General features: G+C 37.0%; 1 long non-coding RNA gene across 2 annotated transcripts in view; it reads left to right on the top strand.

Annotated features, from left to right (window-relative positions):
- Positions 1 to 1,487: 1,487 nt before the first annotated feature.
- Positions 1,488 to 14,628, top strand: part of LOC139357132 (uncharacterized) — a 50,971-nt gene continuing 37,830 nt past the window's right edge. For both annotated transcript variants that reach the window (XR_011609816.1, XR_011609815.1), the window contains exons 1-2: positions 1,488 to 1,609; positions 10,746 to 10,847. This is a non-coding gene — a long non-coding RNA (uncharacterized lncRNA). The remainder of the gene's footprint in view (positions 1,610 to 10,745; positions 10,848 to 14,628) is intronic.

The following is a 14,628-nucleotide window of genomic DNA, read 5'->3' as shown; positions in this document are numbered from 1 at the left end:
AACATTTGTGGCTGAAGTACAAAATTGTGTGATTCCTACTGAGAAGTTGGTAATATTTAAAAAAAAAAAAATACAGATATATATATTTACCTTTGAACCAGCAATCCTACTTCTAGCAACCTTCCCTGAAGAACCACTTCAAGAAATACAAGACACCATATGAACAAGGTTATTCACCGTTGCATTGTCATACCGAACAACTGAAAACAATTCAAATATATCATTTAATAGGGATAGGTTAGCTGAACTATGATACTTCCACAAAATGTATAGATAACACCCAATTACAGAAAAGAATGAGGAAGACCTCTATATACTAACATGGGATGAACTCCAGGATCTATTTTATGAAAAAAGCAAGACAGAAAACATGCTACCCTTTTTGTGAAAAAGGAGATGCAAGAATGTGTCTGTGTGTACATGTGTGTTTGCCTAGCTTGGAAAAAAAAAAAAAAAAGCCTGGAAGGAAAAGTCAGAAACTCAGCCGTGCCCTGTGGCTCATGACTGTAATCCTAGCACTTTGGGAGGTTAAGGCGGGTGTTTCACTTGAGGTCAGGAGTTCAAGACCAGCCTGGCCAATATAGTGAAACCCCATCTTTACTAAAAATACAAAAATTAGCCAGGTGCACTGGCTTGCACCTGTAATCCCAGCTACTTGAGAGGCTGAGGCAGGAGAATTGCTTGAAGCCAGGAGGAGGAGGCTGCAGTGAGCTGACATCACACCACTGCACTCCAGCCTGGGCAACAGAGCGAGGCACTGTCTCAAAAAAAGAAAAGAAGAAAGAAAAAGAAAAAAAAAAGAAAGAAAGAAAAATAAGAAGAAGAAAGAAAAGAAAAAAGAAACTAATACAAATTGTAAATAAAGTTTAAAGATGGATGGGTGGGGGTAAGACTCATGAAACACTGAAGACATATTTTGCTTGCTTAGCAATTTTGCCTAAAGGCAGTACCCTCACCCAGTTATAAATTGGCAGCCACTGTGAAATCTAAACTATCTCTGGTAGAGATCCTTAGGAACAGTTTTGGCTCATATTTTGTGATAGTATTTTATCCACATCTAGTTATTAACTAGCACCATACGAAAATTTGGTGGCTGCTTCCCTGAACTGTGCCTTATATGAAATCGACAAATAGGATTTTAAAAGCTTGTATATAGTGCCTAAGTCGTTTCTGAAGAATATTTTTGTAATGCCGCTGAGAACGTGTACTATAGAAAAAGAAACAAAATTCATCACATTATCTTGGAATTATTTCCATACAGTTGGTAAAACTACACATTTCTAAAAGATCAGCTGAGTCTAACAATGTGGTTTGGATGTGTATCCCCACCCAAATATCTTGAAGAATTATAGTCCCCATTGTTAGAGGTGGGGCCTGGTGGGAGGCAATTGGATCATGGGGGCAGATTTTCCCCCTTGGTATTGTGACGCAATAGTGAGTGAGTTCTCACAAGATCTGGTTGGTTTAAAGTGTGTGGCACCACCTCGCTCTCTTTCAGTCCTGTTCCTGCCATGTAAGATGCCTGCTCCTGCTTTGCCTTCTGTCATGAGTAAAAGTTTTCTGAGGCTTCCCCAGAAGCCGCCGTGCTTCCTGTACAGCCTGGGGAATGGTGAGCCAATTAAACCTCTTTTCTTTATAAATTACCTAGTCTCAGGTATTTCTTTTTAAATGACCCAGTCTCAGGTGTTTCGTTATAGTAATGTGAAAACAGACTAGTAAATATTTTAAAATAGTAATAAAACACTAAAATATATAGTTACTCTCACTTTACTTCCAGAATAAATTTCATACTAATGAATTCTAAGGTACTATATCAAATGAAATAAAATCTATACCAAGGCTTACTTCAACACCATTGAGATATTTCAATTAGGTGTATCCTCTCAGAGATTATGCCATTTTAGATGCCATGGGGAAAAGGAATTAGGAAATGTACATTAGGCTATCCAAATGAAGAAACAGAGTTAACACCATTTTTTCTCCTAGGAAAGATCTAGTAAAAATAGCACGATCTTGGCAGGGTGCGGTGACTAACTCCTGTAATCCTAGCACTTTGGGAGGCCCAGGCGGGCATATCACTTGAGGTCAGGAAATCGACACCAGCCTAGCCAACACTGTGAAACCCCTGTCTCCACTAAACATGGGAATTAGCCAGGCACGGTAGCGGGCCCTGTAATTCCAGCTACTAGGGTGGCTGAGGCAGGAGAATCGCTTGAACCCCGGGGCGGAGATTGCAGTGAGTGGAGATCACCTCACTGTACTCCAGCCTGTGTGACAGAACAAGACTCCATCTCAAAAAAAAAAAAAAAAAAAAAAAAAAAAAAAAAAGCACCATCTCAACTATTTAGCTATTAAACTATTTTCAACATCAAACAAAATATTCTAAAGGTAAGAATATTATTTTTCATCCTTACTGGTGAATAAATATTCATACAGAAGAATGCAATCCAGCATTTGCCAGAAATCCTTCATAAATTCTATTTTAATTTCAATTTTAAAATAATTAATACATACCCAAAATATACTAACCCACCGGTTATTTTATGAATGAGAACATTACCCGTAGCATTAACACTGTGTTACCTCTTTGATCACATCCCTGCCTCCCTCAGTGACAACTATCCTGAATAGTACCATTCCCTTGCTTACAAAAAAAAGTTTTTTCCACATATATATGGATCACTAAGCCATGTAATCTTTAGTTTTCCCTTTTTTAAAAGCATTATAAAAATATCAAACTGTTTTGATTTCTTTACTCAACATTATTTCTAAGATCCATCTATATTATTATGTGAAGCTGTTATATTCATTCTTGCTGTGTGACAATGTAGTTTCTTAATCCATTCTCCGGTCAAATGACGATTGACTTATTTTCAGTTTTTTTGCTATCACAATGTTACTACAAGTATTTTTGTTCATGTATGCTGATGTACTTAAGAGTTTATCTAAAACCTATACCTACACAAAATAGCTAGGTATAGACCACGTGTACAATTTGAATTTAAAAGTTTTTTCCACAAGGAATGTACCTTACACTCCTACTAGCTATATATAAATGTTCCTGTTCCTCCATATACATATCAAGATTTTTGATTGCCAGACTTAATTTAACCAAACTAATGAGTGTAAAATAATATCTCATTATGATAAATCATCTATTACTAGTGAGGTTTAGAATCCTTTTCATTGATTTACTTGCAACCATAATTCCACTAAAATGCTCACTGTCTATATTTTCAAATTGCTTATTTGTTCTTATGGAATTATAAAAATTCTTTACATATTCTGGATAACAACATTATGCCAATTTTATGTCTTGTGAATATCTTCTCCCAGTATATGATTTGTTTTTTTGTTTTTATTTTCTTTACATGCTCTTGATTATAATGAAATCAAATTTATTGATCTTTTACTCTTTAAATGGTTAAAAATTTTTAGTTACATTTAGGAAATTATCTCTTACACCAAAATCATGAAGAGATTGTGTTCTATTTTATAAGTCTTAAATTTATGTCTTTCACATTTATGTCTTTTGTGCACCTGTAATTGATTTTTATATATGGTGTAAAGTAGAAATTCAATTTCATTTTTTTCTTTATGGTGAATCAGTTTATTTCAGTACCATTAATTAAATAGACCACTTTTCTGTTAATGATCTGCAGTGCCATGTTAGTACTATATCAAGCCTCAAACTGTTTCTGGATTCTGTAGTCCATCAGTCAATTTGTCTATCTCTGTGCCACATTATCTTCATGCAATTAGACATTTCTGTACAGCTAAGACAACATTTTCACCAATATAACAGAAACTCCTTAGTATCATCTAATAGCCAGTTCATTAAAATCCCACCCCCCTCTGCAATTTCTATCAAAATATCTTACAGCTGGTGTTCCAAAACTGCATCCAAAATAGAACCACACATTGCATTTGGTTGTTCAGCCATTAAGTCTCTTTTAAATCCTTCACTTTTTCATGACACCAACTGGTTGAAGCTATAGGGGCATTTGTCCCATAAAATCTCACCTTTCCAGATTTATCTGGTTGCTTCCTTGTGGTTTAGTTAGTTCAGTAACTATCCCTTGAATTTCCTGAAAAAAATCAACTAGAAGTTAGATTTAAAGATTTGCCTGGATTCAAATTAAAATTTTTTTTGGCTAAAATACATCATAAGTGAGGTTACATGGTTCATACTGCATCATGGCTGAAGATACATAATATTGTTTCCTACCATTAATCACTGTGCTAGTGGTGACAGCACAACACCTCCATTATACAGTTTCTTTTTTGTTCAGTGAGGAATCTGCATGTTATTACTTTAGCATCAAATGTCCAGTTTACTTTCAACCATTCACCTATTTGTTTTAACACCAATGAATACTCATGTTCTACTATAATAATTTTGATAGGTATTGTGAAATGGTAATTTTCTGGTTCTAGCCTTTTTCCCTACACCTATGCCACTGTTTTGTAAAACCGTAGCTTTCTTCTTTAACTGGGGCATCACTGTGTAACATACAGTTTCCCTTTTCATTTGGTTACCTTGAAATATAGTTCCTATTGGAAAGACATATAAATGCTTAATTATTTCCCTCAAGTTAATAATTTTCAAATTAATTATTTGGCTTAATAATAGCCTCCCATAGAGATAAATTGGTTTTATGGCATTATCATTTTATCATTAAGGATGTATGGATTTTTTGCAGATTCAAAATGCCTCAATAATTATTAAATAATAATTTTTATAAGAGTGTTCATAGCAGCTTTATTTGTAATAGTCAAGAAATGAAAACAGTCTAAATGTCATTAAGAGGTGAATAAACAAATTGTGGTATATCCACACGATGGAATATTACTCAAAAAGAACAAACTATTGCTGCACACAACAAACATGGATTAATCTGAAAATAACTAGCTGAATGAAGTAAGCCAGACAAAACAGAATACTTATAATTTGATTCCCTTTTTTATAAATTCTATAAAGTGCAAGTTATCTATAGTAATATGAAGCCATTCAGCAGTTTCCAAGGGATGAGAATAGAGCAGGGAGGAAAGACAATGAACGATTGGCCAGGGACTGAATAACAATCTTTTAGATGTTCAAATCATCACAACTTTGGCCAATAGAGTCCTTCCAACCTGGCTCCTGTGTCCTTTTTTAAAAAAATAAATTAATAGACTTCACTTTTAGTGCAGTTTTAGTTTTATAGAAAAAGTGAACAGAAAGTACAGGGAGCTCCCATACACTACCACCTCGACTCCTTCCCCTGCCCCACAGTCCCCTGTTATAAACATCTTTTTGTTTCTTTGTTTAGGAACAGGGTCTTACTCTGTCACCTAGCCTAGAGTGCAGTGGTGCAATCATAGCTCAGTGCAGCCTCAAACTCCTAGGTTCAAAGGATCTTACCATATAATCTTCCAGAGTAACTACAACTACATGTGTGCCACAAGGCCCAGCTAATTTTTTTATTTTTTTGTAGAGATGATCTTGCCATATTGCCCAGGTCAGTCTTGAACTCCTGGCCTCAAGTAATCCTCCCACCCTAGCCTCTCAAAGTGCTGGGATTACAGGCATGAGCCACTACACCCGGCCTGTTAACATACTGCATTAGTGTAGTGTATTTGTTATAATTGATGAATAAATATTGATACATTAGTATTAACAGGAGTCCATGGTTTATACTTGGGTTCATTCTGTCTTGGGGCCTAATACGACTTATTCTGCAGAATGTTCTGTATACACTTCAGAAGAATGTGTATTCTGTTGGCATACATCTTTTAGGTCCATTTAAGTCCAGTGTTTCCTTATTAATCTTCTGTCTGGATAATCTATCATTGAAAGTGAGGTATTAAAATCCCTTAATATTATTGTACTTCAATCTGTCTCTTCAGATCTCTTAATATTTACTTTCCATATTTCAGTGCTCCAAAGTTGGGTGCATATATATTTACAATTTTATATCCTTTTAATAAATTGACCCATTTATCATTATATAATGTCTTTTAAAATCATTTTTGACTTAAAGTATGTTTTGTCTAATGTAAGTATAGTCTCTTTTGTTTCCATTTGCATGGAATATCTTCTTCTACCCCTTCACTTTCTCTCTGTCCTTACTAGTAAAGTGGGTCTCTTATAGGCTGCATATAGTTGGATCTTGTTTTCTCTCCATTCAGGCATTCTTTTTATTAAAGAATTTAATCCATTTAGATTCAAGGCAATTATCGATAGAAAACACTTATTACTGACATTTTAAATCATTTTCCGGTTGTTTTATAGATACTTTGTTTCTTTCTTCCTCTCTTGCTGCCTTCCTCTATGGTTTGATGGTTTTCTGTAGTGATGTGCTTTGAATCCTTCTATTTTTGTCTTGCACAGCTACTGTAGATTTTTGATTTGTGGTTACCATAAGGCTTAAATAGAATACAATAGTCTACTTCAAGCTAATAACAACTTAACTTTGGTAGTATAAAATAACTGGACACTTTTATTCCCCCTTCCACATTTTATGTTTTTGATATCAGAATTTATATCATTCCATAATATGGTTTTCTTGGAAATTAATTTTAACTATGATTATTATTAATAGTTTTGTCTTTTAACCCTCATACTAAGGATAAAATTGCTTTAAACACCCACCACCATTACATTTCCTGGACTATTCTGAATATGTCCGTGTATTGCCATTGCGTTACGTGCTTTTGTAAGTTTTACTTTATTAATAAGTGGTCTCTTGTTTAAGCTTAAAGAATTTCCTTTAGCAGTTTCTATAAGGCAGGCCTGGTGGTGATAAGCTCCCTTCATTTTTTTCATCTGAGCAAGTTTTTATTTCCCCCTCACTTCAGAAAGACAGCTGTACGGAGTAAAATATTCTCAGTTAGCAGGAGGTTTTTTTCTTCCTCCTTCAGCACTTTGACTATATAACCCCACTGTCTCCTGGCTTCCAGAGTTTCTGCTGAGAAATTCATCAATGACTGTATTGGGTCTCCTTTGTATGTGATCTGTTTCTTATCCCTGGAGGCTCTTAGAATATTTTGTTTTTGATGTTTGATAGTTTGATTATTATGTCTCTTAGTGAATTCCCTTTGAGTTAAGTTTCATTGAGATCTTTCTGCTTTCCATACCTGGATGCTAGTATCTTTTTGCAGATTAGTGAAGTTTTCAGCCTTTTTTTTTAAATAATTTCAACTTTTATTTTAGATTCAAAGGGTACATGTGCAGGTTTGTTACACAGGTAGATTGTGTGACACTGAGGTTTGGAGTATGAATGATTCTGTCACCCAGGTAGTGAGCATAGTATCCAATAGGTAGTTTCCTCAGCCTTGCCCCACTTCCATCCTCCCTGCTCTAGTAGTCCCCAGTGTTTATTTTTCACATCTTTATGTCCATGTGTACCCAATGTTTACCTCCCACTAGTAAGAACATGTAGTATTGGGTTTTCTGTTCCTGTGCTAATTCACTTAGCATAATGGCCTCCAGTTGCATCTGTGTTGCTGCAAAGAATGTGAGTTCGTTCTTTTTATGGCTGTGTAGTATTCCATGTTTTATATGCACCACATTTTTCTTTAATTTGTACCTAGCCATAAAAAAAGAATGAAATTATGTTATTTGATGGATACCTAAGTTGATTTCATGTTTATGCTATTGTGAATAATTCTGCCATTGTTCTTTAAATATGCTTTCTGGTCTTTTTCTCTTCCTTCTCCATTTTTAACTTCTATATGATGTTATCCCATAATTGTCATAGGCCTTTTTCAGTCTTTTTCATTCGTTTATTCTTTCTACTCCTCTGATTGGATAACTTCAAATATTCTGTCTTTGAGCTCACTGATTATTTCTTCAACTTGATCAAGCCTACTTTTGAATCTTTCTATTACATTTTTCAGTTTGGTTTATCTCTAGTAGTTATATTTGTTTATTTTGAATTGTTTCTATGTTTTGTTAAACCATTCATTTTGTTTCTGCATTGTTTTCCAAATTTCATTTAATATTTTATTTATATACAGTACTTCTCTCTTATCTGCAGTTTCACTTTTCATGGTTTCAGTTACCAATGGTCAACTATGGTCTAAAAATATTCAATAAAAAATTCCAGAATAAATACCTCATAAGTTTTAAATTATTCACCATTCTGAGTAGCATAATAAAATCTTGCACGGTATGACTCCATCTTTCCTGGGACCTGAATTATCCCTTTGTCCAATGCAGTATACTCTATATGCTATCTGCTCATTAGTCCCTCAGTAGCTATCCCAATTATCAGCTTGACTGTGGCAGTATTGCAGTGCTTGTGTTCAACTAACTCTCATTTTACTTAATAATGACCCAAAGTGCAAGAGTAGAGATGCCACTATATTGTTATAATTGTTTTATTTCATTTTGTTGTTTGTGTTAATCTCTCACTGTTCCCAATTTATAAATTAAACTTTACATAGGTATGTATGTACATATAAAAGAAAACATAGGATATATAAGGTGCAATACTAGCCACAGTTTCACGCATCCACTGAGTATCTTGAAACATATCCTCTGCAGATAAGAGTGAACTACCATATTCTCGTAGTTCACTAAACTTCTTTAAGAGGATTATCCTGAATTCCTTGTCATTTCATAGATCTCTCTTTCATTAGGGTCCATTGATGGGGCTTTGTTAGTTTCTTTTGACTGTATCACGATTTCTTGAGTCTTTGTAATATCTGTGTTTTTCACATTGGTATCCGTGAACTTCAGGAGACAGCCACCTTTTCTGGCTGTCATAGCTATATCTTCACTGTTTAGTTTAGTCTGTGATTCTGGATGAGCCAACTGGTAACAATTCTGGGCAGGCAGAGCTTGCTTTGGGTTCTCTAGATGGCTGGGCAGCTGCCTTTGCTCTGACTTTGGATGGGGCTGCTGGCTGGGCTCTGCTATTCATTAAAAGCACTGGCTGAACAGTACAATCAGGCTGAGGTGCTGGATGGACACTACAATCACCTCTGATCAGGCTGAGCCACAAGGTGTATTCCCTGGTCAAATGGTACTACTATTTGAGTTCAGCAATTGGACAGGGTTACAGTGAGCCACAGAGATTAAGTGGAGTGCTGACTGAGTGGATGAGACCAGCTGTTATGATCTGTAGAAATATATAGTTGAGGTTTGCCTCCCTGCCTAGGTGGGGCCTTGGGATGACTTTGAGGTTGAACTGAGCACTGCTTGAACTCAGCAGGGGCAGATCTACCCCTTATTCTTTGTGGTAATTCACTGCAGCAGTTGTCTCCCAACCTGGGCAGAGTCTAAGGTGTGTTTGGGGCTGTGAACTCTACCGCCTTGCTTTGTTTCTACCTGACTTCAGGTGGTCTAGCCATGACATTTCCTCCTGTATTCTCTATGAGGTGAGACTGAAGTGGGCTTCCTGGGAAATGTCTTGGAATGCTAGGAAGGCTGAATATCCATCTCTTGCTCTCTTTTTCCTCTATCTCTTTCCTCATTCTGCCAATTTGGGAGAGGGAAAGGGCGATGTGGTCAAACTACCCTTTCCATGCAGTTTTTATTACATTCTGTTAGCCATGCAGATGACTCAGGCCTTTTCATCTGTGGATAGTTGCTAGTTAAACTTTCTGTGAGGGGTAATAAAGTCTGGGACCTCCTATTCTGCCATCATGCCCCAAATAATGTGTATGCTTCTAATCTTCTTTCAAAAAGTGTAGCATTATATATTCTATTCTATACCTTGGTTTTATTTTTTCAGTTAAGTTCCTTTAGGTTTTCTAATTTTGTTATTAATTTCTAATATCATTGTACTATAATCAGATAATGTTGGTAAACTTTCTATATTTGTATTTTATTAAGGTTTCATTTGTGGCTTATCATATATTAATAATTAACTTTCATTGAAAATAAAGATGTATTTCCTATTGCCATGACAGAAAGCTCCATACATATCTGTAAAACATAACTTTCTTGTTATATTGTTTTTGTTTTCTGTCTTTAATTTTTAACTGCTAGATCAGTCCTGAGACAAGAGAAAGTGTGATAATCACTCCTATTTTTAATGTACTTCTATCTGCTTTTTCTTGTATATGCTGTAATCTGTTGTTGGGTTTTTGGCACATAGATGTTCACAACTGTTATATCTTCATTGTGAATTGTAATCTTTAACATTATGAGGGTCCATCTCTGTCTTATTTAATAATTTTTTGGTTTGAAATATTTTTCTGTGGTATCAAAATTCTGACTTCTGTTTTCTTTGTTAATGCTAATATTAATTTTTTACTTATTTAAAAATTTTAATGTTAATGCCCAACTTTTAATTTTCCTCCTTTCTTAATCACTTTAAGTGTATCTTATGCATAGCATGGGGTGGTTTTTTTCTTTGTAAGATCTGCAATTTTTCTTTTTATAGTTGAGGTAAGCTATTTTACATTTATTGTTGTAATTTGTCTGGACTTAATTTATGTATATTGTATATCTATTCTTAAAAACATGTGTTTTTTTCCACATTTTGAGATCCCTGATTTTGATTTGTGTACTACAACTAATGTTTTACAATCACTTTTGTTCATTTTTTCCCCTTTGAACTTCTCTGAAATTAGGATGTATGTATTTATGGCTTATTTGATTCAATCCAATATCATATTTTTAAAAACATTGCAAAATTTTCTTTGTTCTTTTATTTTTGCACTTTTCCTGATATTTAGGAAGGTTAGTAATTTTTGTCTAGTTATCTCTAATTAATGCCTTTATAAAATAAGACCCATCTTTCTTTCTTCAGACTTCTTGTAGTAGACAAAGTGGTGGCCCTCCAAAGATGTCTACATCCCAACTACTGGAAACTGCGACTATGTCACATTACATGACAAAAGGGACTTTTCAGGTGTGAATAATGTTAGAGACCTTGAAATGGAGATATCTTGAATTTTCTTGATAGACCCAATATAACTGCATGAATCTTTACAAATAGGATACAGAAGAAGGGCGGGTCAGAGAGATGCTATGTAAGAAGAATTTGATCTGTTGTTCCAACCTTTAAAAACGAAGGATAGGAACCACAGACCAAGCAAAGCAGTAGCCCCTGGAAAGTGGAAACAGCCTTCAGTTTATAGTAAGAAAATGGGAACCTCAATCCTATAATCTTGAATTCTTCTAATAATCCAAATAAGCAGGAAATGAAATCTCCCCTACAGTCTCTGTATTAGTCTGTTCTCACGCTGCTAATAAAGACATACTGAGACTCAGTAATTTATAAAGGAAAGAGGTTTAATTGACTCACAGCTCCACATGGCTGGGGAGGCCTCACAATCATGGTAGAAGGCAAAGGAGAAGTGAGACCCATCTTAGATGGCAGCAGGAAAGACAGCTTGTGAGCTTGTGCAGGGGAACTCCCATTTATAAAACCATCAGATCTCATGAGACTTATTCACTACCGCGAAAACATTATGGGGGAAACTACCTCCATGATTCAATTATCTCTACCTGGCCCTACCCTTGACTCATAGAGATTTTTACAATTCAGGAGGAGATTTGGGTGGGGACATAGCCAAACCATATCAGCCTCCAAAAAGGAATGTAGCCTGACAACATCTTGGTTTCAGTCCTTTTGGTATCTGAATTAGATTTCTGACATACAGAAATGTAAAATAAAATTTTGTGTTGCTTTAAGCCACTAAATTTGTCGTGATTTGTCACGGTAGGAATAGAAAACTAATACACTTCATTTCTTGTGTGGCAATCCCTTCTCTGAGTTCTTTGTTTCTGCTTCATGATACACTTTCAAAGCTGGTACTTCACTTATGCTGGGGAGATGTCAGCAGGGGTAAGTGGAAAACCGAACTTCCACCCTCACCTATCAGCAATAAGATAGTGTGAGGCAGTTTTCTTCTTTTGCCAGGATTGTGTCAGCAGAACTCAGTGAGGAGCTGAATATCTACTTGCCCCTGGACCTACACACTACATCTAAACATGAAGACTGTCTGTAAAATAGGATGCTGAGTCTTACAAAATAATGCCCAAAATCATCCAGGATACACTAAAACAACAATTCATTATACCATAAACGAGGGAAATCTTAGCTTAAATGAGAAAAGATCATCAAAACAGAGATAATGCAGATGTTAGAATTACCTGACAAGGATTTTGAAGTAGCCATCATAAAAACACTTCAACAACTAATTACAGACATGCTGGAAACAAATAATTAAAAAAAACAGAAAGCCTCAGGAAAAAATAATAGAAGATATAAGAAAAAAACCAAATGCAAATTTTAGAAATAAAAAATACAATAACTAAAAATATAATAACTAAAAGTCTCATTGAGTGGGCTCAATAGCAGAATAAATATGACAGAGGAAAGAATTAGTCAGCTTTAAGATAGGACAAAAAACTGGCTAGCTACAGTGGCTCATGCCTGTAATCCCAACACTTTGGGAGGCCAAGGCGGGAGGATCACTTAAAGCCATGAGTTTGAGACCAGCCTGGGCAACAAAACAAGACCCTGTCTCTACAAAAAAAAAAAAATTTAAAAATTATCTGGGCACAGTCACATGCACCTGTAATCCCAGCTCCTTGGAAAGCTGAAGTGGGAGGATTGGTTGAGCCTAGGAGTTGAAAGCTGCAGTGAGCTATGATGATGCCACTGTACTCCAGCTTGGGCAGCAGAGTGAGACTCCCATCTCAAAAAAAGAAATAAATAAAAAGAACAAAAACAACCTGTCTAATCTGAACAATGAAAAAATCAGGAAAAATTGAACAGACTTTAAAGGATTTGCAGGAAAATAATAAAAGATCTATTATTCATATCATCAGAGTCTCAAAAACAGAAGATAAAGTGTTTGAAACTGAAAAGGTATTCCTAAAAATAGTGGCTTAAGGCGGAGCAAGATGGCTGAATAGGAACAGCTCCAGTCTCCAACTCCCAGCGCGAGCGACACAGAAGACCGGTGATTTCCGCATTTTCAACGGAGGTACTGGGTTCATCTCACTAGGGAGTGCCGGACAATTGGTGCTGGTCAGCTGCTGCAGCCCGACCAGCAAGAGCTGAAGCAGGGCAAGGCATCGCCTCACCTGGGAAGCGCAAGGGGGAAGGGAATCCCTTTTCCTAGCCAAGGGAACTGAGACACACAACACCTGGAAAATCGGGTAACTCCCACCCCAATACTGCACTTTAAGCAAACGGGCACACCAGGAAATTGTATCCCACACCTGGCCCGGAGGGTCCCACGCCCACGGAGCCTCCCTCATTGCTAGCACAGCAGTCTGCAATGTAACCGCAAGGCAGCAGCAAGGCTGGGGGAAGGGCGCCCGCCATTGCTGGGGCTTAAGTAGGTAAACAAAGCCGCTGGGAAGCTCGAACTGGGTGGAGCTCACAGCAGCTCAAGGAAACCTGCCTGTCTCTGTAGACTCCACCTCTGGGGACAGGGCACAACTAAACAATAACAAAAGCAGCAGAAACCTCTGCAGACGCAAACGACTCTGTCTGACAGCTTTGAAGAGAGCAGTGGATCTCCCAACACGGAGGTTGAGATCTGAGAAGGGACAGACTGCCTGCTCAAGTGAGTCCCTGACCCCTGAGTAGCCTAACTGGGAGACATCCCCCACTAGGGGCAGTCTGACACTCCACACCTCACAGGGTGGAGTACACCCCTGAGAGGAAGCTTCCAAAGCAAGAATCAGACAGGTACACTAGCTGTTCAGCAATATTCTATCGTCTGCAGCCTCTGCTGTTGATACCCAGGCAAACAGGGTCTGGAGTGGACCTCAAGCAATCTCCAACAGACCTACAGCTGAGGGTCCTGACTGTTAGAAGGAAAACTATCAAACAGGAAGGACACCTACACCAAAACCCCATCAGTATGTCACCATCATCAAAGACCAGAGGCAGATAAAACCACAAAGATGGGGAAAAAGCAGGGCAGAAAAGCTGGAAATTCAAAAAATAAGAGCACATCTCCCCCTCCAAAGGAACTCACCTCATCGCCAGCAACAGATCAAAGCTGGACGGAGAATCACTTTGATGAGATGAGAGAAGAAGGCTTCAGTCAATCAAACTTCTCAGAGCTAAAGGAGGAATTATGTACCCAGCGCAAAGAAACTAAAAATCTTGAAAAAAAGGTAGAAGAATTGATAGCTAGAGTAATTAATGCAGAGAAGGTCATAAACGAAATGAAAGAGATGAAAACCATGACACGAGAAATACGTGACAAATGCACAAGCTTCAGTAACCGACTTGATCAACTGGAAGAAAGAGTATCAGCGATTGAGGATCAAATGAATGAAATGAAGCGAGAAGAGAAACCAAAAGAAAAAAGAAGAAAAAGAAATGAACAAAGCCTGCAAGAAGTATGGGATTATGTAAAAAGGACAAATCAACGTCTGATTGGGGTGCCTGAAAGTGAGGGGGAAAATGGAACCAAATTGGAAAACACTCTTCAGGATATCATCCAGGAGAACTTCCCCAACCTAATAGGGCAGGCCAACATTCAAATCCAGGAAACACAGAGAACGCCACAAAGATACTCCTCGAGAAGAGCAAGTCCAAGACACATAATTGCCAGATTCACCAAAGTTGAAATGAAGGAAAAAATCTTAAGGGCAGCCAGAGAGAAAGGTCGGGTTACCCACAAAGGGAAGCCATCAGACTAACAGCAGATCTCTCAGCA

Source organism: Macaca nemestrina, chromosome 11 (assembly GCF_043159975.1).
Source record: "Macaca nemestrina isolate mMacNem1 chromosome 11, mMacNem.hap1, whole genome shotgun sequence".
Taxonomy (NCBI): domain Eukaryota; kingdom Metazoa; phylum Chordata; class Mammalia; order Primates; family Cercopithecidae; genus Macaca; species Macaca nemestrina.
Note: the sequence above shows the minus strand (reverse complement) of the source record. Positions and strands in the feature narration are given on the sequence as shown.